We start from the raw sequence: 27938 nt of genomic DNA on the forward strand, positions 1-27938 counted from the left end.
GAGTTCGATTGATCTCACGCTGTAATAAATGTTCCATAACATGGAACTTGTGCCAGGCCGTTACACCATTAATAAACATGAATCTCACCTCAAACAGTGGTCCAGAAGTGTTTCACAGCGCGAACGTGGACATACGAGGTCTGTGAGAAAAGTATCGTACCTTTTTATTTTTTTCAAAAACTATATGGATTTGATTCATATGTTTTTACATCAGCCAAGCTTGAACCTTCGTGCGCATGCGTGAGTTTTTCCATGCCTGTCGGTTGCGTCATTCGCCTGTGGGCAGGCTTTGAGTGAGCACTGGTCCACCCCTCTCGTCGTTGTTTCATTGCGAGGAAATGGCGGAATGATTTGGGCTTTTTTTCCATCAGAATTTTTTCAGAAACTGTTAGAGACAAGCAGCTGGAAACCATTCGAAAAATTGATCTGGCTTTCGGTGAAAATTTTACGGGCTTCACAGAGAATAAGGACTGTTACTACAGCTTTAAGGACGCCCACAATGGCGCACGGCGCGCCGCGCTCCGAGCCGCCATCGAGAGGCAGAAAACACCACATCATTTCTAAACGGATGGTTGTGTGGAGCCGGGACCGTCGTGTGCAATTTCTCTGGTTATCACAAGAGCTGGACATCAGCGATTTTCCAGCAGATTTCACTTTTAACAAGAGATTTTGTCATGGAAAGCCACGCGGAGGCTTCGCGCGTCACGACCGATTTGCTGATCGAGCGACACAAAGGAACACCTCCGTTTCGGAGTGCCAGGGGACAAGTTGGGACATGCCCAGCTCTCCACAATTTCTCTTATACTCACTGGGCTGGTAAGCATTGAAAGCCGAGATAGACATGTCCCAACTTGTCCTCAAGAAGGAAACAAGATTTATTTTAAAAATAACTGATATTTTCAGTCCCTTATAAGTGCAATGTGTCATTTTTCAGATTTGAAATGAATGTACAGTGGTGTTGTGTGGGCCGCTGAAGAGGAGGTACTGCTGGCCCACCACCACCAGAGGGCGCCCTGCTTGGAGTGCGGGCTCCAAGCGCGAGAGGGCGCCAGACCCAGAAGAAGTGACAGCTGTCACTCATCCTCTGCACCACCTGTCACTCGTTATCATCACTACCATAAAAGCCGGACTGCAACTCCACCTCCCCGCCGAGAAATCGACTACCAGTACCAAGGTAATTTCTCTGCTGACTAACACTGTGTGTGTGTAATAACTTGAACCTCTATTGCAGCCGTTTTCCTGGAGTGTTGCCTTATCTGGAGGATTGGCGTTTGGTGTGACAGTGACGGCTTCACCTCACACCCCATCACAGATAAGTGGTTGACCAGGAGCTGCACGAGTGTGTGTGATTTGGAGGTGGAGGTGCTCCCTCCCAACTGTGTTTGGACTGTAAATTACTGAGTGTGCGGACTCACACTCATACATCATCTTTCTGTTTTCTGCCAGCAGTACCAGGGTCAACAGCCGAAGACAGAGGCCACCTGGGGACTCGGGACTTGGCGGCTCCGGTGTTCTTCAGACCGTTGGTGGTGGAGGCCGTGTGGGACGCGGCTTCTCTCTCGTCGGGCGTCTTCTATCTTCGAGCCTGCCCACACGTCACCTGGTGTTTATTGACTGTGAAAATTACGACACATTTCGTTGTGTATTATCACAACATTAAATTGTTACCTTTTGGCTTACTCATTGTCCGTTCATTTGCGCCCCCTGTTGTGGGTCCGTGCTACGACACCTTCCCAACAAGTGGTATGTAAAAGTTTGGGCACCCCTGATGATTTTCATGATTTTCCTTGATAAATCATTGGTTGTTTGGATCAGCAATTTCAGTTAAATATATCATATAGCAGACAAACACAGTGATATTTGAGAAGTGAAATGAAGTTTATAGTATTTACAGAAAGTGTGCAATAATTATTTAAACAAAATTAGGCAGGTGCATAAATTTTGGCACCCTAATAGAAATAACAGTCTCTAAACGCTTCCTATATAGTCTGGATTCTGGTTGAAGGTATTTTGTACCATTCTTCTTTACAAAGCATCACCAGTTCAGTCAGGTTTGTTGGTTTCCGAGCATGGACAGCCCGCTTAAAATCACACCACAGATTTTCAATAATATTCATGTCTTGGGACTGAGATGGCCATTCCAGAATGTTGTACTTGTTCCTCTGCATGAATGCCTTAGCAGATTTTGAGCAGTGTTTAGGGTCGTTGTCTTGTTGAAAGATCCAGCCCCGGCACAACTTCAACTTTGTCACTATCAATATCAATATCAGCAGATTCTTCAGAACAATGCTCAAGAATCTGCTAATATTGACTGGAATCCATGTGGCCCTCAACTTTAACAAGATTCCCAGTGCCTGCACTGGCCACACAGCTCCACAGCATGATGGAACCACCTCCAAATTTTACTGTAGGTAGCAAGTATTTTCCTTGGAATGCTGTGTTCTTGTTCTTCTCCCCCTCTAGCTGCCACCTTATTGTGGTGGGGGAGTTTGCGTACCCGGATGATCCAAGGAGCTATGTTGTCGTGCTCCCTGTAGGGTCTCCCAAGGCAAACAGGTCCTAGGTGACGGGGGCAGTTCAGAACCTCCATGACCAGTAAAAAATCAAGGACCGAGACGTCGCCCGGTATGGCGGAGCCGGGGCCCCACCCTGGAGCCAGGCCTGGGGTTGGGGCTCGCGCGCGAGCGCCTGGTGGTCGGGCCTCAGCCCATGGGGCCTGGCCGGGCTCAGCCCAAAAGAGCGACATGGGTCCGCCCTCCTGTGGGTTCACCACCTGCAGAGGGGGCCATGGGGGTTGGGTGCAAAGAGGATTGGGTGGTGGGCGAGTGGCTCGGCGGCCCGATCCATGCTCACAGCCCCTGGCTGTTGGGACATGGAATGTCACCTCGCTGGGGGGGAAGGGGCCTGAGCTTGTGCGGGAGGTTGAGAGATACCGACTAGAGATAGTCGGGCTCACCTCCATGCACAGCTTGGGCTCTGGTACCCAACTCCTGGAGAGGGGCTGGATGCTTCATTTTTTCTGGCATTGCCCATGGGGAGAGGTGGAGAGCTGGGGTCACATTGCTTATTGCTCCCCAGCTCAGGCGCCATGTGTGAACGAAAGGGTCGCGTCCCTACGCCTTCGGGTCGGGGACAGGTCTCTCACCATTGTCTCGGCCTACGGGCCGAGCAGCAGTGCAGAGTACCCGACCTTCCTGGAGTCCCTGGGAGGGGTACTAGATACCGCTCTGACTGGGGACACCATTGTTCTCCTTGGGGATTTCAACGCCCACATGGGCGGCGACAGTGAGACCTGGAGGGGGGTGATCGGGAAGCATGGCCTCCCTGATCTGAACCTGAGTGGTGTTCAGTTGTTGGACTTCTGTGCTAGTCACATTTGTCCATCACAAACACCATGTTTGAGCACAAGGGTGTCCATAAGTGCACGTGGCACCAGGACACCCTGAGCCGGAGGTTGATGATCGACTTTGTAGTCATATCATCTGACCTTCGGCCACGTGTCTCGGACACTCGAGTGAAGAGAGGGGCAGAGCTGTCGACCGATCACCACCTGGTGGTGAGTTGGATCCGCTGGGAGGGGAGGAAGCCAGTCAGACCTGGCAGGCTCAAACGTATCGTGAGGGTCTGCTGGGAACAACTGGCGGAACCCTCTGTCAGCGAGGTCTTCAACTCCCACCTCCGGGAGAGCTTCTCCCAGATCCCGGGGAGGTTGGAGACATGGAGTCCGAGTAGACCATGTTCTCCACCTCCATTGTCGATGTGGCCGCTCGTAGCTGTGGTCACAAGGTCTCTGGTGCCTGTCGCGGCGGCAATCCCCGAACCCGGTGGTGGACACCGGAAGTAAGGGATGCCGTCAAGCTGAAGGAGGAGTCCTACTTATCTTTGTTGGTAGGTGGGACCCCAATGGCAGCTGACAGTTACCCTCAGGCCAAGCGTACCGCAGCCCGTGCAGTCGCAGAGGCAAAAACTCGGGTCTAGGAGGAGTTCGGGGAGGCCATGGAGGAGGACTATTGGTCGGCCTCGAAGAGATTCTGGCAAACTGTCCGACGCCTCAGGAGGCGGAAGCAGCTCTCCACCAGCACTGTTTACGGTGCGGGTGGGGAGCTGTTGACCCTGACTGGGGATGTTGTTGGGCGGTGGAAGGAGTACTTCGAGGATCTCCTCAATACCATCATCACGTCTTCCGAAGAGGAAGCAGAGACTGGGGACTCAGAGGCGGACTCATCCATTACCCAGGCCGAAGTCACCGAGGTGGTTAGAAAGCTCCTCGTGGTAAGGCTCCTGGGGTGGATGAAATCCGTCCTGAGTACCTTAAGTCTCTGGATGTTGTGGGACTGTCTTGGCTGACACGCCTTTGCAACATCACGTGGCGATCGGGGACAGTGCCTCTGGATTGGCAGACTGGGGTGGTGGTCCCTCTGTTTAAGAAGGGGGACCAGAGGGTGTGTTCCAACTATAGGGGGATCACACTCCTCAGCCTCCCCGGTAAGGTCTATTCCAGAGTACTGGAGAGGAGAATTCAACCGATGGTCGAACCTTGGATTTAGGAGGAGCAGTGTGGTTTTCGTCCTGGTCGCGGCACACTGGACCAGCTCTACACGCTCCATCAGGTGCTAGAGGGTTCATGGGAGTTCGCCCAACCAGTCCACATGTGTTTTGTGGATCTGGAGAAGGCGTTCGACCATGTCCCTCGGGGCACCCTGTGGGGAGTGCTCCGGGAGTACGGGGTCCGGGGTCCTTTGCTAAGGGCTATCCGGTCCCTGTACGACCGCAGCAGGAGCTTGGTTCGCATTGCTGGTAGTAAGTCAAACCTGTTTCCAGTGCACGTTGGCCTCCGCCAGGGCTGCCCTTTGTCTCCGGTTCTGTTCATTATTTTTATGGACAGAATTTCTAGGCGCAGCCAGGGTGTAGAGGGGGTCTGGTTTGGGAACCATAGAATCTCGTCTCTGCTGTTTGCGGACGATGTGGTTCTGTTGGCTTCGTCAAATCAGGACCTTCAGCATGCACTGGGGCGGTTTGCAGCCGAGTGTGAAGCGTTCGGGATGAAGATCAGCACCTCCAAATCCGAGGCCATGGTTCTCGACTGGAAAAAGGTGCTTCGCCCTCTTCAGGTCGGTGGAGTGTCCTTGCCTCAAGTGGAGGAGTTTAAGTATCTCCGGGTCTTGTTCACGAGTGAGGGACGGATGAAGCGTGAGATCGATAGACGGATCGGTGCAGCATCTGCAGTGATGCGGTCGCTGTATCGGACCGTTGTGGTGAAGAGAGAGCTGAGTAGGGGGGCAAAGCTCTCGATTTACCGATCAATCTACATTCCAATCCTCACCTATGGTCATGAGATTTGGCACATGACCAAAAGAACGAGATCGCAAGTACAAGCGGGCGAGATGAGTTTCCTCCGCAGGGTCGCTGGGCACTCCCTTAGAGATAGGGTGAGGAGCTCGGTCACTCGGGAGGAGCTCGGAGTCGAGCCGCTGCTCCTCCATATCGAAAGGAGTCAGTTGAGGTGGCTTGGGCATCTTTTCCGGATGCCCCCTGGACGCCTCGCTGGAGAGGTGTTCCGGGCACGTCTTATTTGGAGGAGGCCCCGGGGAAGACCCAGGACACGCTGGAGGGACTACATCTCTCGGCTGGCTTGGGAACGCCTTGGGGTTCCCCCGGAGGAGCTGGGGGAGGTGTGTGTGGATTGGGAGGTCTGGGCGGCTTTGCTTGAGCTGCTGCCCCCGCGACCCGACTCCGGACAAAGCGGAAGAAAATCGATGGATGGAAATGGATGCTGTGTTCTTTTTCTGCCCCTTGTTATGTCCAAATAACTCAATTTTAGTTTCATCAGTACACAGCACCTTATTCCAAAATGAAGCTGGTTTGTCCAAATGTGCTTTAGCACACCTCAGGCGACTCTGTTTGTGGCGTGTGCGCAGAAAAGGCTTCCTCCACATTAGTCTCTCATCCAGCATCTCCTTGTGCAAAGTGCGCTGTATAGTTGAACGATACACAGAAACACTATCTGCAGCAAGATCATGTTGTAGGTCTTTGGAGCAGGTCTGTGAGTTGACTATGACTGTTCTCACCATCCTTTGCTTCAGCTTATCAGTTTATCTGAGATTTTTCTTAGCCTGCTACTTCGGGCCTTAACTAGTACTGTACCTGTGGTCTTCCATTTCCTAAGTGTGTTCCTCACAGTGGAAACTGACTGCTTAAATCTCTGAGATAGCTTTTTGTATCCTTCTCCTAAACCATGATGTTGAACAATCTTTGTTTTCAGGTCATTTGAGAGTTTTTTATTATTTATTATTTACTTATTTTATTTATTTAATATGGACATAACATTCACATTGGACAAACCAGATGCAATGTTTTAAGTGTTATAGCAAAATATGCTAATTTTCAACACCTGTCCATAGAGGGCTTTTAGAATTAACACAATACAAAATTTACACAATTGCACCTACTATATACGATACATTTCATTTTATGCATCACCATGTGCACAGTTCTGTCCTGATTTTAGCCAAAGTTTCACACACACCTATTAAAGGTGGTCATATCAGTCTGCAGTTTTAAATGTGTGGGGAGTGAGTTCCACAGTCGGGCTCCAGCAGAGTTGAGAAACTGGACTGTCCAAAAGATGTTCTGTGCTTTGGAACCACACAGTCCCCACTCACAGAGGCTCTGGTGTTTGGTCTGAGAGAGCCTTGACATCTGACAGCCAAACCAGAGAACAGTGGTGACACATGATTATGTAGTCATTTAAAAAACAATTTCAATGTGCAAAAATGTACAAAATTCTCAAATGTAAAAAGTTTGTGCTTTTGGATGATATCACAATGGTGCCACCTCATAGGCTTTCTGTCAAACACCTTGATAGCCTGCTTGTACAAAGATATTACAGGCTTGAGCGTGGATGCAGACGTTTGTGACCATGAGGTGAGACAGTATGAGAGATGGGAGAAGATCATGGCATGTAAGTACAGCAGAGCAGCTTGATGTGACAGCTCCCATCTTATGAAGCGAAGCAACGTAAGTTTGGTTTTACTTTTTTACAGATGTACTTTACATGACTTTGAAACTTTAAGTTGCTATCAATTATGATCCCAAGATATTTTGTTTCTATTGCCTCTTGGATTATTTCATCATTAATGGATATGACAAAGGGGTCATTTAAAGGTCGTGATTTGATGGAAAAACAAACGGCAACAGTTTTCTTAACATTTAGGGTTAAATGTGACTGCTCAAGCCAAGAGGAGATGTGAGATAAGGCCTGGGTCAGCTGCTGCCCTGCTTGAGTGGAAGTTTTGGCAGACACATGGATGACTGTGTCATCGGCATAGAGTTGACAGTTTACGCCTTTGCAGCAGTCTGGAAGGTCATTTATTTACATGGTGAACAGCAAAGGTCCAAGCACAGAACCTTGCGGTACCCCCATGTTATTAGGCTTCAGGCTTGATTTACTCCCATTCACCCTAACCCATTGTTGTCTGCCTTCAAGATATGTTTTCAGCCACTGTAGTGTGTTGGATGAGATTTTGAAGGACTGGAGCTTGTTTAATAAGATTCTGTGGTCGACAGTATCGAAGGACTTTTTAAGATCTAAAAACACTGCACCAACAACTTGGCCTTTGTCCAGACAATTCTTCATTTTCTCCAACAAAAAACAATTGGCAGTCTCTGTGCTGTACTTTTGTCTGAACCCAAACTGCTGGGGATGCAGCAATTGGTTTGACTCGAGATGTTCTATTAGTTGTTCTGCAATGACCTTCTCCAGGACTTTAGACATACCAGGCAGGATTGCAATTGGCCTGTAGTTGTTGGGATCATCATTTTCACCTGACTTGTGGATTGGAGTGACAACGGCAACTTTCCAGCATTGAGGAAATGTATTTGAGCGGATAGAGAGATTCACCATATGTGTGATGGGTTTGATAAGAGTGTCTTGGTATTTTTTAATCAGAGCTGCACTAATGTCATGGAAATCCTTTGACATTGAGTTGCTCATAGTTGAGATGATTTTCTTCACTTTGTCACAAGACACCTCCTCTATCTTAAATAGGTTAGTCTTATCCAGGTGTTCTTTAGGATGTGACAGAGTGTTATTGAAGTGATTTGCCAATTGTTGCACTCAATAAAGAAATTGTTTAAGGCATTTGCCATTGACTCATTATCACTGATGACCTTTTCATGCACTTTGAGACAATCTAACCGTTGATGTTTTTTCCTGACGGGCTTAGTCAAGTTATTTATCTGCTTCCAAAGTTTGGAACTGTTTCCATTGGCCTCTTCAATTTTCCTAGTGAAGAAATACATTTTTGCTTTACGAAGCTGACCAACAACCTGATTTCTAAGGCCAGTGTAAATAAGGTGGTCTGTTCTATTTTTTGTCTTTAAGAATTTTTTAAGTGCAAGGTCTCTTTTTTTCATTAGCTGCCAGATTTCACTACTGAACCATGGAAGGGTGTATTTTTTTTGTTTACACTTCCAGGATTCGGTGTATTTTTTTTATTATATTGCTTAATTGATTTGTAAATATATTGGTGCATTGATTTAGGCTGGATTCTTTTGTAACAATATCCCAGTCAATTTGGTTCAACTCACATTCAAAATTATTAATAATTGCTTTTGGAATCCCTGTCTGAATTTTAGATTCTGAACTTTTATGATAGAGCAAACGCTTTTTGGTTAGTTTTCTTGCCAACAGAATCATGTTATGATCTGAGAGCCCTGTAATAAAATTGTATATTTTAATTATCCTCTCTGGTCTGTTGTGTGTGGGCCGCCGGAAGAGGAGGTACTGCTGGCCCACCACCAGTGGGCGCCCTGCCTGAAGTGCGGGCTTCAGGCACGAGAGGGCGCTGCCGCCATGGACACAGCCGGGGGTGACAGCTGTCACTCATTACCTCTTGACAGCTGTCACCCATCTACTCAACATCATCTCACTCCATAAAGACCAGACGTCATCTCCACCTCGTTGCCGAGATATCATACTTCATTGGAGGTAATATCCTCAGCCGTTTGTGTTTTTTTGCAATATATCTCTATATTGTGAGTGTTTGCAGGAGTACCGGTTCCTTTTTCTGTGGAGGCTGAGTGAGTGCAGGACGGCACTCTTTTCCCCTGAGGAATCACTGCGGTACTCTGCACCGTATTGAGTGAGAGGTGGAGGTGGCATTCCCACCGTTGTTGTTACTGGGTGTACACACACCCACACTTGACTGTCTTTGTTCTTCGCCAGCAGTACCAGATCCGACAGTCGGGGACGGTGATCACCTGGGAATTCGGGACTTGGCGGCTCCAGTATTCACCAGGTTCTGGGGCGGCGGAAATCGTGTGGTTCCGGCTCTTCTCAGGACAGACATCTTCTATCCTCGAGCCTGCCCACACGTCACCTTTGTGGATTGACTGTAATGATATTCTGAGATTGTCTGTATATTCGTTGTGCACATTCACAACATTAAATTGTTACCTTTTGGCTCATCTATTGACCGTTCATTTGCGCCCCCTGTTGTGGGTCCGTGTCTCTACACTTTCCCAACAGGATATCTCGGCAACTGTCATGGACTCCGAGGGGCGTCACCCGGCTGTTGAATGACCAATGGTAGAGCAGGGAGCGCAGGCGTCTGCAGGAGACGTGATTGGTGAGCTGCAGCACATTCTCACCGCCTTTACGGCTCGGTTGGATCAAATGATCGAGCAAAACATCCTCCTGAACCACAGGGTGGAGGCTCTCTCCGCACAGATGGCGGCGAGCGCTCAGGGCGCTGCTGCAGCTCGTCCTCCTGTCGACCCTGTGCAGGATATAAACGTTCCAGTGGTGGTTCAACAACCCCTCCCACCATCCCCTGAAGCATACATAAGCCCTCCTGAGCCGTATGGAGGTTGTGTGGAGACGTGCGCGGACTTTCTTATGCAGTGTTCGCTCGTCTTCGCACAACGTCCCATCATGTACGCGTCAGATGCTAGTAAAATAGCTTATGTGATTGCTCTGCTTCGGGGTAAAGCACGCGCCTGGGCTACGGCGCTCTGGGAACAGAACTCACGGTTGCTATCAGCATACACTGGGTTTGTGGGGGAGTTCAGAACAGTGTTTGATCACCCTAACAGAGGAGAGACCGCTTCAACTGTGCTGCTGTCAATGAGACAGGGACGCGAGAGCGCAGCCGCTTATGCAGTCAACTTCCGCATCGCGGCTGCGAGGTCCGGCTGGAATAACGTTGCGCTCCGCGCCGCCTTCATAAACGGACTGTCGTGGGTTCTGAAGGAGCAGCTGGTAGCTAAGGAGGAACCGCGGGATTTAGATGGGCTTATCGATCTCGTTTTATGGTTAGACAATCGGTTGTAGGAACGCCGTCGGGAGCGAGGCGAAGGACGTGACCGGATACGCGCCGCCCCTCTCCCTTCCGGGTTCGAAAAGGGGCCGCCCTCCCCACGCTCCACAGCCGCAGCGCTCTGTGGGGCAACAGCTCCCCCTGCTGACGTTGTAAGGGAAACGCACAGGGCCAAAATGAGGAGGCTGATCCGTGGAGAGTGTTTTCTCTGCAGCTCTAAGGAGCACACACAGAGAAACTGCCCCAAACAGCCAAAACGACAACACTCGCCCTTAGAGACTGGGCTAAGGGGGGGTCAAAATATTCAAGTGAGACACACACAGATTGCCACACGACTCCCAGTCACAATCCTGAGCGGGGATTTAACCCTTCAAGCCCCAGCACTGGTGGACACGGGGTCAGAAGGGAATCTGCTAGACAGCAGATGGGCAAGGGAGGTAGGGCTCCCTCTGGTGGCGCTTCCTTCGCCATTGCAGGTTCGGGCACTAGATGGCACCCTCCTCCCTTTGATCACACACAAGACACAACCAGTAACTCTGGTGGTGTCTGGAAACCATCGGGAGGAGATTGAGTTTTTTATAACTACCTCTACCTCCTGCGTGATTTTGGGCTTCCCATGGATGTTGAAGCACAATCCCCGGATTGATTGGCCGTCTGGGGTGGTGGTTCAGTGGAGCGAAACCTGCCATCGGGTGTGTTTAGGATCCTCGGTTCCTCCCGGTTTACAGGCTAAGGAGGAGGTCAAAGTCCCTCCCAATCTGACGGCAGTGCCGGTTGAGTACCACGATCTTGCTGATGTCTTCAGCAAGGATCTGGCACTCACTCTTCCCCCGCACCGTCCGTACGATTGTGCCATTGATTTGGTTCCAGGCGCTGAGTTCCCGTCCAGCAGGCTGTACAACCTCTCACGACCTGAGCGCGAATCAATGGAGACCTACATCCGGGACTCATTAGCCGCCGGGCTGATCCGGAACTCCACCTCCCCGATGGGGGCAGGTTTCTTTTTTGTGGGCAAGAAAGATGGCGGACTCCGTCCATGCATTGATTACAGGGGGCTGAATGAGATTACGGTTCGCAATCGATACCCGTTGCCATTGTTGGATTCCGTGTTCACCCCCCTGCATGGAGCAAAAATCTTTACTAAGCTGGATCTTAGAAATGCGTATCACCTGGTTCGGATCCGGAAGGGAGATGAATGGAAGACGGCATTTAACACCCCGTTAGGTCACTTTGAGTACCTGGTCATGCCGTTCGGCCTCACCAACGCCCCCGCGACGTTCCAGGCCTTGGTTAACGACGTCTTGTGGGACTTCCTGCACCGATTCGTCTTCGTATATCTGGACGATATTCTCATCTTTTCTCCGGATCCTGAGACCCATGTCCAGCATGTACATCAGGTCCTGCAGCGGTTATTAGAGAACCGACTGTTTGTGAAGGGCAAGAAGTGCGAGTTTCACCGCACGTCTTTGTCCTTCCTGGGGTTTATCATCTCCTCTAACTCCGTCGCCCCTGATCCGGCCAAGGTTGCGGCGGTGAGAGATTGGCCCCAACCAACAAGCCGTAGGAAGCTGCAACAGTTCCTCGGCTTTGCTAATTTCTATAGGAGGTTCATTAAGGGCTACAGTCAGGTAGTTAGCCCCCTGACAGCCCTGACCTCTCCAAAAGTCCCCTTCACCTGGTCGGATCAGTGCGAAGCCGCGTTCAAGGAGTTGAAACGACGGTTCTCTACTGCGCCTGTTTTGGTGCAGCCCGACCCTAGCCGCCAGTTCGTGGTTGAAGTGGACGCCTCTGACTCAGGGATAGGAGCCGTGCTATCCCAGAGCGGAGAGACCGATAAGGGTCTTCACCCGTGTGCCTACTTTTCACGCAGGTTGACCCCGGCTGAACGGAACTATGACGTCGACAATCGAGAACTCCTTGCGGTGAAAGAGGCTCTTGAGGAGTGGAGACACCTGCTGGAGGGAGCGTCTGTGCCATTCACGGTTTTCACTGACCATCGGAACCTGGAGTATATCAGGACCGCCAAGCGGCTGAACCCCAGGCAAGCCCGCTGGTCACTGTTCTTCGGACGTTTTGACTTCCGGATCACCTATCGCCCCGGGACCAAGAACCAGAGATCGGATGCCTTGTCCCGGGTACACGAAGACGAAGTCAAAACGGTGCTGTCGGATCTACCGGTGCCCATCATTCCGGAGTCCACTATCGTGGCCACCCTCACCTGGGACGTGGAGAAGACCGTCCGGGAGGCCCTGGCATGGAGCCCGGACCCCGGAACCGGTCTGAAAAACCGTCTGTACGTCCCACCAGAGGCCAGAGCTGCAGTCTTGGACTTCTGTCATGGTTCCAAGCTCTCCTGTCATCCAGGGGTGCGAAGGACCATGGCAGTTGTCCGGCAGCGCTTCTGGTGGGCGTCTATGGAGGCCGACGTCCGGGAATATATCCAGGCCTGCACCACCTGTGCCAGGGGCAAGGCAGTACATAAGAAGGCCCAAGGACTCCTCCAGCCGCTGCCCGGTGCCTCATCGCCCCTGGTCCCACATCGGCCTGGATTTCGTCACGGGCCTCCCGCCGTCCCAGAGCAACACCACCATCTTCACGATAGTGGACCGTTTCTCCAAGGCGGCCCACTTCGTGGCCCTCCCGAAGCTCCAAACAGCCCAGGAGACAGCAGACCTCCTGGTCCACCACGTTGTCCGTCTGCATGGGATACCCTCCGACATCGTCTCAGATCGTGGTCCCCAGTTCTCCTCACACGTCTGGAGGAGCTTCTGCAGGGAACTGGGGGCCACCATGAGCCTCTCGTCCGGGTACCATCCACAGACGAACGGACAGGCAGAGCGGGCCAACCAGGAACTGGAACAGCACCCGACGGCCTGGAGTAACCATCTGGCCTGGATCGAGTATGCGCATAACAGCCAGGTGTCTTCTGCCACCGGCCTCTCCCCATTTGAGGTGTGTTTGGGGTATCAGCCCCCGTTGTTTCCCGTGGTGGAGGGAGAAGTCGGTGTGCCCTCGGTCCAGGCCCACCTGCAGAAGTGCCGTCAGGTGTGGCGCGCCGCCCGTTCTGCCTTGTTGAAGGCCCGGACGAGGGCGAAGACCCATGCAGACCGCCAGCGATCCCCAGGAGGTGTGGCTTTCCACGAAGGACATCCCCCTCCAGGTGGATTCCCCGAAACTTCAGGACAGGTACATTGGCCCCTTCAAGATCCTCAAAGTCCTCAGTCCTGCCGCAGTGAAGCTCCAACTCCCGGCTTCACTGCGGATCCATCCGGTTTTCCACGTGTCACGTATCAAACCTCACCACACCTCACCCCTCTGTGCTCCCGGACCGGCGCCGCCTCCTGCTCGGATCATCGACGGGGAGCCGGCTTGGACGGTGCGCCGGCTCCTGGACGTCCGTCGGATGGGCCGGGGGTTCCAGTACTTGGTGGACTGGGAGGGGTATGGACCCGAAGAACGCTCCTGGGTGAAGAGGAGATTCATCCTGGATCCGGCCCTCCTGGCCGACTTCTACCGTCAACACCCCAACAAGCCGGGTCGGGCGCCAGGAGGTGCCCGTTGAGGGGGGGGTCCTGTTGTGTGTGGGCCGCCGGAAGAGGAGGTACTGCTGGCCCACCACCAGTGGGCACCCTGCCTGAAGTGCGGGCTTCAGGCACGAGAGGGCGCTGCCGCCATGGACACAGCCGGGGGTGACAGCTGTCACTCATTACCTCTTGACAGCTGTCACCCATCTACTCAACATCATCTCACTCCATAAAGACAAGACGTCATCTCCACCTCGTTGCCGAGATATCATACTTCATTGGAGGTAATATCCTCAGCCATTTGTGTTTTTTTGCAATATATCTCTATATTGTGAGTGTTTGCAGGAGTACCGGTTCCTTTTTCTGTGGAGGCTGAGTGAGTGCAGGACGGCACTCTTTTCCCCTGAGGAATCACTGCGGTACTCTGCACCATATTGAGTGAGAGGTGGAGGTGGCATTCCCACCGTTGTTGTTACTGGGTGTACACACACCCACACTTGACTGTCTTTGTTCTTCGCCAGCAGTACCAGATCCGACAGTCGGGGACGGTGATCACCTGGGAATTCGGGACTTGGCGGCTCCAGTATTCACCAGGTTCTGGGGCGGCGGAAATCGTGTGGTTCCGGCTCTTCTCAGGACAGACGTCTTCTATCCTCGAGCCTGCCCACACGTCACCTTTGTGGATTGACTGTAATGATATTCTGAGATTGTCTGTATATTCGTTGTGCACATTCACAACATTAAATTGTTACCTTTTGGCTCATCTATTGACCGTTCATTTGCGCCCCCTGTAGTGGGTCCGTGTCTCTACACTTTCCCAACATGGTCTACAAGTATTTGCAAGAATCAGATCTATTAGAGTTTCACTTTGCCTTGTAATTGTAGTTGGCTTATCGACCAACTGTTTATATTTTAGTTTCTCTACCACTGATTTTAGTTTAGTTTTACTGTTTTTGTCCATCCAATTAATGTTCAGGTCACCCAGAATTATGCATTCAGTACCATTGTCTATATTGAAGACAACATTTTTGAACTTGTCATAAACATTTGCACCACCTGATGGTGGGTAATATACAACAAGTAGATTGCATTTCATATTTGAAGACAATGACAATTTCAGACCAAGACATTCCAAGTTCACATTTATATTAATCACTTCACATTTAAATTGTTCTCTGATGTATATCAATACCCCACCACCCCTTCCCTGCTCTCTGTCTCTCCTGTAGCAGTTGTATCCCGGTATGTCAATCAAATGCGTTGGAATATGTTGACTCAGCCAGCTTTCAGTGATGCACAGGAAGTCCAAATTCGAATCAGTTAATAAATCATGTATTTGGTCTATTTTGGGTAATAAACTTCTAATATTAATATGTCCGCCAAAAATTTCCTTTGGTTTTGTATCAGGATTCCAAATAACTTGTGCGTGGTTGACTTTGAAAAAAGTTCAGTTGTCTCTGCTTCAGTGTTGCGCGATTAGGCATTTTGTCCCTCACGGGATACCGTCTTTGTTTACAGCTTGCAGGTGTAGTACCACGTGTGGCATTTTCCACTGCTTGAGAGCCACGTGAATCACAACAATCAGCAGTTAACAGACCAGCGTCGCCAGATGTAATACGTGGTCCTGTTTCTGATGGAGTAAGGCGCGCTGAATGGCACCGCCGGATGTTTAACTCAACTTTGGAGGGTTGAGTCTGGTGCCGCAGCGTGGAACCACGGCGCAACTCGACCACACCAGCGGAGGATGTAGGGGACTTTCTAGCTTTGACAGCTTCGATGGGAGGTGTCAGAGTGATCCCCATTGTGTTATCCACATGTAACGGTCTGCAGATGCCCGTCTCAACCATCCCACGGAGTATCATCGCGTCGGCAGCAGACACATCTCCATGCTGGCCACGCAAAAGCGCGACCTGGGTGAGTTCTTCTGACTCTGATGTTAAGGATGGCAAGTGGGGCAGTATTATTGGGGTATTGGCTATAGTATGGTCACTATGCTCTACTATTGCCTCCGGTTCATGATGTAGCGGCCCGGGGTTTAAGTGTACGTCCCTTGACAGAAGTAGTAGCAGTAATGGACTGCATTTATATAGCGCTTTTCCATCTGCATTGACGCTCAAAGCACTTTACAATTATGCCTCACATTCACCCCGATGTCAGGGTGCTGCCATACAAAGCGCTCACTACACACCGGGAGCAATAGGGGATTAAAGGCCTTGCCCAAGGGCCCTTAGCAAATTTCCAATCAGGCGGGGATTTGAACCCATGATCTTCTGGACTCAAGCCCAACACCTTAACCACTAGACCATCACCTCCCCCACTAGACCATCACCTCCCCCGTAATAGTGTAATAGTAATAGTGTTTGAGCCAATGTCCGTAGATGCACTGGGCGTTTTCTGACTTTACATTGATCCCGTGATACTCTATTGACAGTGGAAACATGGGAATAGATGGTAGCATATCCAAGTCCAAAAAAGTTAAGCTCAACTTTTTCGTGCAGTATTCCCATAGGATCAGTCGCCGCGTCACATTTGCTCTTGTTTCGTAGACAGCTTAAAGGTGTATCACCAGTGAGAAAAAAAGGGATCAGTGCTAAGACACAGCAGGTGACGAAAAGGGTAGACGGGTATAGGGAATCTAACCCACGTTTGCCAAGCTGGTTTTGTTTTAAGTGACAATTGGTGATATCAGTCCATAGCTTAACAGGTGCACTTATAAAAAAGTGAAGTATAAAGGTAACGATGTTGTTACCAAACTTGTGCTCATGGGTGGAGCCCTCCAAACCACTCACGGCAGCTGCTGCCATCTTAGAATCCGCCGCCATTTTTCCAATTTTTCCAGTTGTTTATAGGCTCTCATGTTGCCACTCATTAGAAGAGTGGCAAACAGGGGAAACACTTGCAAATGGCCACCTTAACTACCCTTTCTCATGACTGGATTCACCTGTGTAAGGAGGTCAAGGGTCAATGAGCTTACCAAACCAATTTTGTGTTCCAATAATTAGTGCTAAATGTATTCAAATCAATAAAATGACAAGGGTGTCCAAATTTATGCACCTGCCCAATTTTGTTTAAATAATTATTGCACACTTTCTGTAAATACAAGAAACTTCATTTCATTTCACAAATATCAGTGTGTTTGTCTGCTATATGATATATTTAACTGAAATCATGGAAATCATCAGGGGTGCCCAAACTTTTGCATACAACTGTATCTGTGGTGAAAATTTAATCAAAATCCGTGCAGTAGTTTTGATGTAATTCTGCTAAAAGACAGACAGATAAACAAATAAATAAACTCAGATGATTTTATTACATCCTTGGCAGATGTAATTAAGGGTCACGGGGAGAGCTGGAGCATATCCCTGCAGTCATAGGGCGTGAGGTGGGCTACACCCTGGACAGGACACCAGTCTGTCGCAGGGCCACATATAGACAAACAAACACATTCATACCCGCACGCACGCCTAAGGACAATTTAATCCATTTAATGCAATCCACCTAACCCGCATGTCTTCGGATGTGGAAGAAAGCCGGAGCACTAAAGGAAAATCATGGAAATCATCAGGGATGCCCAAACTTTTACATACCACTGTACCTGTTCGTAAGGAAAAAAAAAACATAATAAAAAATTGACACTTCCTAATCACTTTTTTCTTTTCATCAGTCGACCAGTCGACAGAGCTGGGGGGGGGTTATCATCTCCGCCTGCATGCCAAAATGACCTTCATTATTAATTTATTAATTTTACAATCACCATTCTGTGTTCTGAACTCTGCCAGTGTCATCACTGTTGTGAGACTGAATGTTTTCCTCTAAGGTTTCTTCTCCCTCACTGTGGTCTAAATAAGGCTCAAACCATAAGGCTGTGTCCCCCACAGCTGCTTCAGAATAACCTTCAGACTGGGCTTAAAAAACAAAGCTCCACACTAGAAAAAAAAAATCATACAAAAACAGCTTGACCTCTGCTGTGTTTGCAATTGATTTGGGCTTGAATCAGCAGGTCTCGTTCTCGTGATGACGTAGGAACAATATGGCCACAGCTGAGGGCTGAAATAGAGTGCAGGCTTCAGACAGCTGTTTATCCTTCACCCGTGCACTTTTCATTGACTTTTATTGTTCAGAATATTTTAAAATATAAACATTTCATCAATTTTAGTGATTATTTGTGCACATTTTTGGTGTTGCTTACACTTTAAGGGCAGTACCAGACTAAGAGAAAACAGGAAATGCCAATTTACTGTCCTCCTTGCTTCTAGCAGTAATAATATTACTCTTCTTTGCATTATGTTTAATGTCAAAGTCTGAGCCATATTGAGAGCACACCCTTAATAACTGTTGAAGACCAGCACTATATGGAAAAAAAAAATCACCAAATCATCTGCGTACATCAGGTGATTGATGATGCTGTTACCAAATTTACAGCCTGATCTACAGCTGTTTAACAGTTTGGATAAATCATCCATATAAATATTAAAAACAAAGGGAGATAAAATACTTCCCTGCATTGCTTACACTGAATGGGGTAGATGTGTAGTTACCCCATTTAACATACATCGATGATGTGCATACCAGAAAGTCAAGGCACTGTCCTGTGCACAACAGCATTTCCTGTATATTCGGTATATTCGTTTTGTGACTTGTTCTTTAATTTATGTCAGTAGCATGGCCCAAGCAGAGGGTCACCCCTTTGAGTCTGGTCTGCTTGAGGTTTCTTTCTCAGAGGGTTTTTTTCCTTACCACTGCTGCTCTGGGAGTTAGTAAGGTTAGACCTTACTTGTGTGAAGCATCTTGTGGCAACTCTGTATGTGGCGTTGCAAAAAGCAACACATATGTGATGCATGTGTCTTGCATGTATGTGCATGTCTTGCCCTCCCCCACTGGAAAACACATGTGGCGTATGTGTGTTTCATGCCCCCCCACTCCCCCCTACACATGTGGCATTTGGGGAGGGGAGCACACTTGCATAAAATGTTTATATTTAGTATGTACAGACATGAACACATACAGGGCCGGACAGCCAGGTCAGAGTGCACACAGCAAGGGGAGGCACCTCCCAGCTGCTGACCAGAGACACAGGATGTGTCACAGTACAAACACAGAGACCACAGCCAGGACAGGTATATTAACAAGTACTGCACTTCCCTACATGCACAATTACATAACAAACTAGAAGCACTCGGAGAGCGCAAACCTCCACCAAGGCCATAGGGTCACTGACATCACATGGAATACCCTTTGGCAAAGAGTCTTTTTCCACATCGTTTCACGCATCTACCATCATGTTTCAGGTTCAGTGGTTAACCCTCTGGGATCCAAAGGCATTTTTTGGACAGTTCACTCGCCTGGCATAAATGTTTTATTATTGCTGTTAACAGCTCTCCCTGCATCCCACAATCAAGTTTTATGTCTCTTTTTTTCAGGACAACCTGTACTTTCAAATATATATGCTATAGGTGTGTTTTATAAGTGCAATAAAGGTTTACAATCAGAAATAAGAAAGGAAAAAGTAAAGCAGAAAATAATTTTCCACACACATTTATTCAAAACACACAGCAAACTATAATAAACTAGTAACACATCACTCCTAAAAACAATCTTTGGTGTGTCACATGAGGTGAATCTGCCCTACGATTGGATTTTGGAAAACCATGTGACGGTGAAACAATTCCAATTGGACACTCACATTGCTCACGTTATCACACAGTTTCTATGAGGAGTACAAAGATTGTGGACGGTGGCTCGAATGTCCGCGGAGTTAACTTTTCAGCAAAAAAAAAATTGTAAGTTTCTATCTCATATAATTAAAAAGTTATTTATAATTGAGTAAAGCTTGGTCTCAGCCGTTGTATATGACGGCGTCAGCTCCAGAGGGTTAAACCCTTAGATCTTCAGCAAATGTATTTATAAAGAGAAACTGCATGAACTACACAAGTTTTTTTTTTATTTTCTAATAAGAAGTTTATTCAATGAGGAGAAACAAATGCTAAATTACTGTTGTGTCATAACTTAATTTTTGTTCAGCCTTTGTGACCCGTCTTCATGAAGTTAGATGCAAAAATGTTGAAATTGGCCCTATCCTGCAATGATAAAGAATCCTTAAAAACATTACTGGATCCGGATCGTGTTCCGGATTATTACCAAAATTTAATGACTTCTAAGTTAGGCCAAGATACACCCCTGGTAAAAATTTCGTTGAAATCCGTTGAGGATTTTTTTTTTTTTTTTGAGTAATCCTGCTAACAATCCAACCAACAAACAAACAGACGTGACCGAAAACATAACTTCCTTGGTGGATGTAATACCTAAAAAGAAATGATCACATAACAGAGAGTGGCATGTTGGTGTGTGCACTGAACTGAGAGGGGCCGTGGCCGCCGACAGCCACAGCTGTTTAGATCTCTGGTTCTGGATGTCCCAGCTGGGGAACATGTACCGTGTTTGGACGGACATGAACTTACAACTGTCCACTGTGATGCACATGTGTCTGCTTGCTGTCCTCACGTGGACATACATAAAAACATATATCGCTGTTGCGATGGGCTACAGCGAGCGAGCGCACGGCGTGCACATTGACAGGCTGTCCCAGGTGAAACGGACATAGATAGATAGATAGCTAGATAGATAGATAGCTTTTATTATCATTGTCATTACAACAACGAGATTTCCGCACTCACATTCCACATACAAACAGCAATTAATCCACAATTATTACTTGTTTCCCGTAATAATGGCACACATCAGAATTAGGAGAACACATATACATTTGACATTGTTTATGTGCACTAAACTTGAAACAGTCCGTTTTCCAAATTGAGGTGATGTGAGTGTGTTGGTAGCCGCTGCAACTGAAGTCGCGCCGCCTGCCAGCTTGGGAAGAACGGGGGCCTGCTGCAGGGGGAAGGGGGGCAGGAAGAGAGGTAAAAGGAGAAACTGGAGCATGCTTCAGTCCATGTGTAAGTCAGTTATTGTCTTTGTGGGTTGAGATAAGAATGGAGCCGAATAATCTCACCAATGCCTGAATAAATTCCTCTGGAGGTAAACAGTGGGCAATTGACCTTGAGGCTAGATAGCCTGGAGTGTTGCAGTGAAAAACACGTTTTAACAGTTCCACTTGAACAACCAAATCCCAATTATGAATTAAGAATATTCCCAATTATGAATTAAGAATATTCACCAGCCTCCGAAACCTTCAGCTTCAACTGCAAGGCACGCATCAGCTCCAAGGTGTCATCCAATTTGCGTCTGAGTTCAAGAGTCAACTCAGTCTGAGAATGCGTTGCATAGTATAACACGCAGAGGGCGATGTGAGTTTCATGTCACTGACGTGAGCTGTGTTCCACATGACACGGTGTCTGTCCTGCGGTGCGCTGTCCACAGGACATGCGTCTCGGGCCGGACACGCACGCTGGGCTGGCTGGACACACTGGGTCCAGCAGATGTGGACATGATAAGAGCAAACTGCTTCACTCATGTCATTTCATGACTATGTCTGTGACCATGAGTCATCTACAGAGGAACAGACGGTTCATACTTCGTAAAGTTTGGCAATCAGAGCGTTTGTAAATTGCAGGTTCGAATGCTGTGGGTGGCATGTATTTTTTTTCCACAACAGCTGTGTGATGTCATTCTACATGCTCCAGCTGCTCGCACTGTGTTCCCGCTGTCACACCACGTGTCCCTCCCGATGTTGGCTCAATGTTTTCGTGGTTCGCTCATACGAGCTGTTCGCCATGATTCGCCCTGATTTGTACTTATTCATACTATCTGTGAAGGGGCCCTTAACCTTGTCAAGAAGCAGTATTGCCATATGGGTTGGACCATCACACAGTGGAAACATGTACTGTAGTCAGACAAATCAGTACTGTAGATCTTTTTTGGAAGAGATGGATGTTATGTCAAAAATGACCAGACTTTTATCAGCAACAAGTGAAAAAGCCAGGGTGTGTCATGGTACGGGGTATCAGTGCCCTTTGCAAAGGTCAACTACACAAAAAACATTACTTTGTGATCCCCGCCCACATGCTGAAATCGGACCACATTAATTTTTTTTTTTTGGGTGAATTACATTGATGGCGGTAGCAGCCAGTCTGCTCTGTGTAAGCCTGATCCCGTCAGATCTCAGAAGCTAAGCAATGCGGCATCTGGTTAGTACTTGGATGGGAGACCTCTTTGGAACACCAGAGGCTGTGTGTTTCTCCAGGTAAAACTGGAGTTGCGTCAGGAAGGGCTTGCGGGGTAAAACCTGTGCCACATACCAATGCAGATCTGGCTCTATCCGCTGTGGTGACCCCGAACAAAATGGGAGGAGCCGAATGGACAGCACATTGACAGTGGTACAGCTGGTGCAAGAACCGGCACGTCTGCTAGGTGGTGAGTATGTTTTGGCCAAAGACAGCCGAAGTTCACCAAACCAGGCCTGGAACTTGCTGCTTGTTGTCTACCACATACACGAGGATGATACCATTTATCATGATACAGATTGCTGATAAAGGCAAGAAGCTGAAGCCATGGTACGGGGTGAGCGTTTCCCCCAAGGTGACAATGAGCGACATTTACAGCCAGTATGCATGTGGTATGCTGGTTGTATAACAAGTACAACGGTTGCAAGGTGAGTTTTTCCTGACTGCTTCGTCTTCTCGGTAGTTCTGGTCCGGCCCATCTCCTACAGGAGTGGATGATGTTCCTATTTTTGTGGATTTTAACCAAATACTATTGCAGAGCTTTGTGTTGTGAAAGTGTAGGAACACGGACCCACAACAGGGGGCGCAAATGAACGGACAATGGAGAAGGTAAATAACAAGGTTTTACTGTTGTGGAACGTGCACAACCAATACAACAATTGACAATTTGGGGTTAAACCGAATTCCACTGGTGTTGTGTGGGCAGGCTCGAAGGTAGGAGACGTCCGTCCAAGTCGAACCGGAACCACCCAGATTTCCTCTGCCACCGAACCCTGGAAATACTGGAACCGCCAAGTCCCGAATTCCCAGGTGGCCACTGCCTCCGCTCGTCGGATCCGGTACTGCTGGCAAGAGAACAAACACACAGGAGTGGATGCGACTGCACCCAGTAACACAGAGAGGGGAGAAGCTGTCTCCACCTCACGTCACAAAACTGCAGGAAGGTGAGTACTTATCTTTGAGTAGACAGCTGTCCTGCAATGCTCAGAAAAGGCAATATGATATAGCAGAGAATTGTTACCTCTATCTTAAGGCGATATCTCGGCACTGAGGTGGAGACGCCGTCCTGCTGATATACCTCCGTGCTGAGTGGAAACAGCTGTGTCCATTGATGGGTGACAGCTGTCACCCTGGCTGCTCCCGTAAGGCGGCAGCGCCCTCTGGTGCCTGGAGCCCGCACTCCAGGCAGGGCGCCCTCTTGTGGTGGTGGGCCAGCAGTACCTCCTCTTCTGGCGGCCCACACAACACTTTGTCATAGTTCTAAATGAAACTGTGTTATAGTCTTTGTGTCTTATTCGGGGGAAGTTTCATTTCCCATCTTCAAACTTTTACTGTATTATTTGTTCTCTGTTTCTAAAAAAAAAAAAAAATCTGTCCTCACTTATTTCTGATGTCAAGGATGATAAACTTTTTTTAATGGGGTCTAATGCAGAAAAGTACACTGAGATTTGAGACTAGAGCAATATATGCTGCCTTCAAGATGACATCTTTTCCAGGGACATCTATGCGTTTTTCAACAAGACAATGCAAAACCACATTCTGCACACATTACAAAGGTATGGTTGTGGAAGAAGAAGATATGGGTGATGAAATTGCCTGCCTGCAGTCTTGACCATGTTCCAATAGAGAATGTGGAGAAAGTTTTGAAAAACTCTATGCTGATGTACGCCTTAAGAGGTGCTTGCAGTAATAATATGACAAAATAACACCTGAAACATTTCATGGCTTGGTATCCTCAATGCCAAAACACATTTTAAGTGTTGTAGAAGGAATGGCAATGTTAAAAAGTAGTAAATGCTTTTGTGTCCCAACTTTTTTGGAATGAATTACAGGCCTTAAATGCAAGAATCAGTGTATATTAAATGAAATCAAGTTGACCACAGAAAACATGAAATATCGTTGATTCATACAATATACTGTGAAATAGAAGTCAACGTAAATGGAAGAATCACAGTTTTTTTTTCTCATTTTCTGTATCATCCAAACTTCTCTTATTTGGGGTTTATATACCGTATTTTCTGAAGTATAGGTCACACCTTATTTTTGTATTAGCAGCTCTTTATTTTGGGATTGTTGTCGTGTCCTTTTTCATTATTACTGACATTTATTCTTTCATTATTAAAGTTTATTTTGTTTAGTGCTTTGATTCCTGGGAAAGCCCCATATAAATAGTCATTATACGTAATTATTGAAGGTGAATTTTTTTTTGGTAAGTTTCACCAGAGTATAAGTCACAGGACCTCCCAAACTAGAAAAAAACAAAACAACAAACAAACAAAAACACGACTTATACTCTATCCTGGTTCACTGGATCAGCTGGGATGAGGATCAGCACGTCTAAATCTGAGGCCATGGTTTTCAGCAGGAAACCGATGAATTGCCTACTCTGGGTAGGGAATGAGGTCTTACCCCAAGTGAAGGAGTTCAAGTACCTCAGGGTCTTGTTCACAAGTGAGGGGACAATGGAGCATGAGATTGGCCTGAGAATCGCTGCAGCAGGGACAGTATTGCATTTGCTCTACCGTACTGTTGTGACAAAAAGGGAGCCGAGCCAAAAAGGTTGAGTCATGACCAAAAGAACTAGATCGTAGTTGCAAGCGGCCCTCAGGAGGGTGGCTGGTGTCGCTCTTATACCCCCGTCACACATAGCTGGAATCACACAGAGTGGTGTCGGACTTATGACTTGGCGCACATCTGCAAAGTGTTGGATTTCAGTTCCAAAACGTTTTGACAGCCATCTGCGGAAGTAGACACAGTTGGTCAAAATCGGCCGGCGGCCCCGAGTATGAATCACGTGTTCAAAACTCTCCGGGCGCTGTCGAGATGGGACACCTATCCGACAGCGATCCATGTGTAATCTGACAACCATTTGACCGCAGTTTATATATTCTGATGGCATCAAAAAAGCATTTGAAGCAATCTGATCATGGTTGATTGAGCTCTGAGATCAGTCGGTCACATCAAAGCCTGCCAACATGCTGTGTCACGTTTGTCCACCTCCACTGGACAGGGAGGGTGAAGGAAATGTTGTTATGTAATAACATGTATGTGGCACTGTGTGCGCATCAGAGGCTCGGTGTAGCCCCACAACACTGAACGGGATGGCACCGCTGTAATGCACGTATTATTACACGTACACAATGGTGGGCACAGATAACCAAAAAATTAGCTTCGATAACAGAAACGTTATCTTTTATAAAGCTAAACCAATCAACCACCCAAAAATTTATCGGAAGCTACAGATAACTGACAACTTCCAGTATTGTCTGTGGTACACTTGCAACTACTAACAAGCTTATTTTGAGTTTTAACACCACAATCGCTTCTGGTAGCATCAAAGGCGACTACAGACCCAAACAATGAGTCAGCACTTCTGTCTTTGTGCACCCTGCCCACTGCTGGAAACTGCTGTTTATTACATAGCTTCCAGCAGCAAAGCAGTTGAGAGGAACAGCCAAGCTCAACTCTCTACTTAGTAACAGTGTTGCCGTGAGGCGGAGGTCTTGGAAAATAAAGCAGTGCTGACTTATGGTTTGGTTTATAAATAAAATTAATACTGAGAGAATAACTCCATTAATGTCAATTCTGTCATTTGTACAGAGTTAAAATTTAACATAATGCACTAATTCTGAAGTTTTGTAACAAACACAGACAGATGCGAAAGTGATTATGGGTAAAATGTGCTTCCGCTAACACTGATGGGTTGACTCATTCATTCTATGTAAACCAACTGTTGTGTGGGCCGCCCGAAGAGGAGGTACTGCTGGCCAACACCAGAGGGCGCTCTCCCTGTAGACGGGCTTCAGGCACCAGAGGGCGCAGTTCGCCGCCAGGGACCCTGACAGCTGTCATTCATCATCTCATCTAGCCATCCATAAAAGCCTGGAGAAGACACCACACCCCTGCCGAGAAATCATCTGACGTTCTCAGGTAAACTCTCAGCCATCTTTGTCTGTTTCAGCTAAGCTTATTGTTGCAACGTACTTTGCTGCTAAGCTCAAAAAGCTGTACTTTATATTCTGAGTTTGCAGAAGTTTCAGTACACTTGCAGCTGGTCAGGAGGAGTTGGCGTTTCCACTCCTCAGCTGTTAAGTGAAATCAGGATCTGCACGACTGTGACATTGTGAGAAGTGGGAGGTGGTGTTTTTCTCCCTTCATTATCAGAACTCTGCTGACTGTTTGCTGGGTGTGTGCACACACCCACCCTTGACTGTTTCTGCTCCCTGCCAGCAGTACCCGATCTGACAGCTGGAGACGGTGGCCACCTGGTGACTTGGGACTTGGCGGCTCTGGTGTGTTCCAGATGGGTCCCGACTCTTATCTGGAGAGGCGTCTCCTATCCTCGAGTCTGCCCACACGACACCAACTGTACAAATTGACTGTAGTATTGAATTGTATCTGTATTCGTTGTGCACATTTCACAACATTAAAAGTGTTACTCTTTATTTCCATTGACCGTTCATTTACGCCCCCTGTTGTGGGTCCGTGTCATTACACTTTCACACAACAGGATTTCTTGGCCAACTGTCATGGATCCTGAGGGGCGTCAACCATCGAGTGAACCACCAATGGAAACGCAGGAGGCACAGGGACCAGCAGGAGGCGTACTAGGTGAGCTGCAGCAAATTCTAACCGCCTTCACTGCTCGGTTGGATTTGGTAACCGAGCAGAACGTAATCCTCAATCGGAGGATGGAGGCTCTCACCGCTCAGGTGGAAGCGCACGCACAGGCCGCTGCTGCGGCACCTCCTCCTGCTGCCCGAGTGCCAGATACAGATATTCCAGTGGCCGTTCAATGAACCCCCCCCCCCCGTCCCCTGAAGCATACATAAGTCCTCCTGAGCCATATGGAGGCTGTGTCGAGACGTGCGCTGATTTTTTAATGCAGTGTTCGCTCGTCTTTTCACAGCGTCCGATCATGTACGCATCTGACGCTAGCAAGGTGGCTTATGTGGTGAATCTGCTTCGAGGAGAGGCACGCACCTGGGCTACGGCACTTTGGGAGCAGAACTCACGGCTCCTTACTACATACACTGGGTTTGTGCGGGAGTTCAAACAAGTGTTTGATCATCCTAACAGAGGCGAGACCGCTTCGAACGTGCTGCTGTTGATGAGACAGGGGCGTCGGAGCGCAGCCGAATATGCAGTCGACTTCTGCATCGCGGCAGCGAGGTCCGGCTGGAATAACGTTGCGCTCCGCGCCGCCTTCGTAAGCGGACTGTCTCCAGTCCTGAAGGAGCATTTGCTGGCGAAGGATGAGCCGCGGGATTTAGATGGGCTTATTGATCTCGTTATACGGCTTGACAACCGACTAGAAGAACATCGCCGGGAGCGAGGCGAAGGGCGTGGCCGGGCACGAGCCGTCCCTCTTCCTTCCGGGTCCGAATGGATGTCGTCGTCCCCCCGCTCCACTGCCAGAGCCCTCTGTGAGGCAACAGCTCCCCCTGCTGATGAAGCTATGGACACGAGCAGGGCTAAAGTAAAATTAGAAGACAGACAAAGGAGGCTGGCCCGTGGGGAGTGTTTTTTCTGCGGCTCGAGTGAGCACATACAGAGAAATTGCACCAAATGGTCAAAACTACAACGCCCACCCTTAGAGACTGGGCTAAGGGTGGGCCATAACACTCACGAGGGGAAATCCCACAAATCTGCACGAATCCCAGTTACGATCCTAAGTGGGGATTTAACCCTTCATGCCCCAGCACTGGTGGACACGGGGTCGGAGGGGAATCTGCTGGATAGCAGATGGGCAAAGGAGGTTGGGCTCCCTCTAGTGGCCTTACCGTCACCATTGTCGGTGCGGGCACTAGATGGCACCCTACTTCCACTAATCACACATCAGACACAGCCAGTGACAATGGTTGTGTCTGGAAATCACAGGGAGGAGATTGTGTTTTATGTAACACCTTCTACCT

The sequence above is a fragment of the Thalassophryne amazonica genome, chromosome 5 (assembly GCF_902500255.1).
Source record: "Thalassophryne amazonica chromosome 5, fThaAma1.1, whole genome shotgun sequence".
NCBI lineage: Eukaryota > Metazoa > Chordata > Actinopteri > Batrachoidiformes > Batrachoididae > Thalassophryne > Thalassophryne amazonica.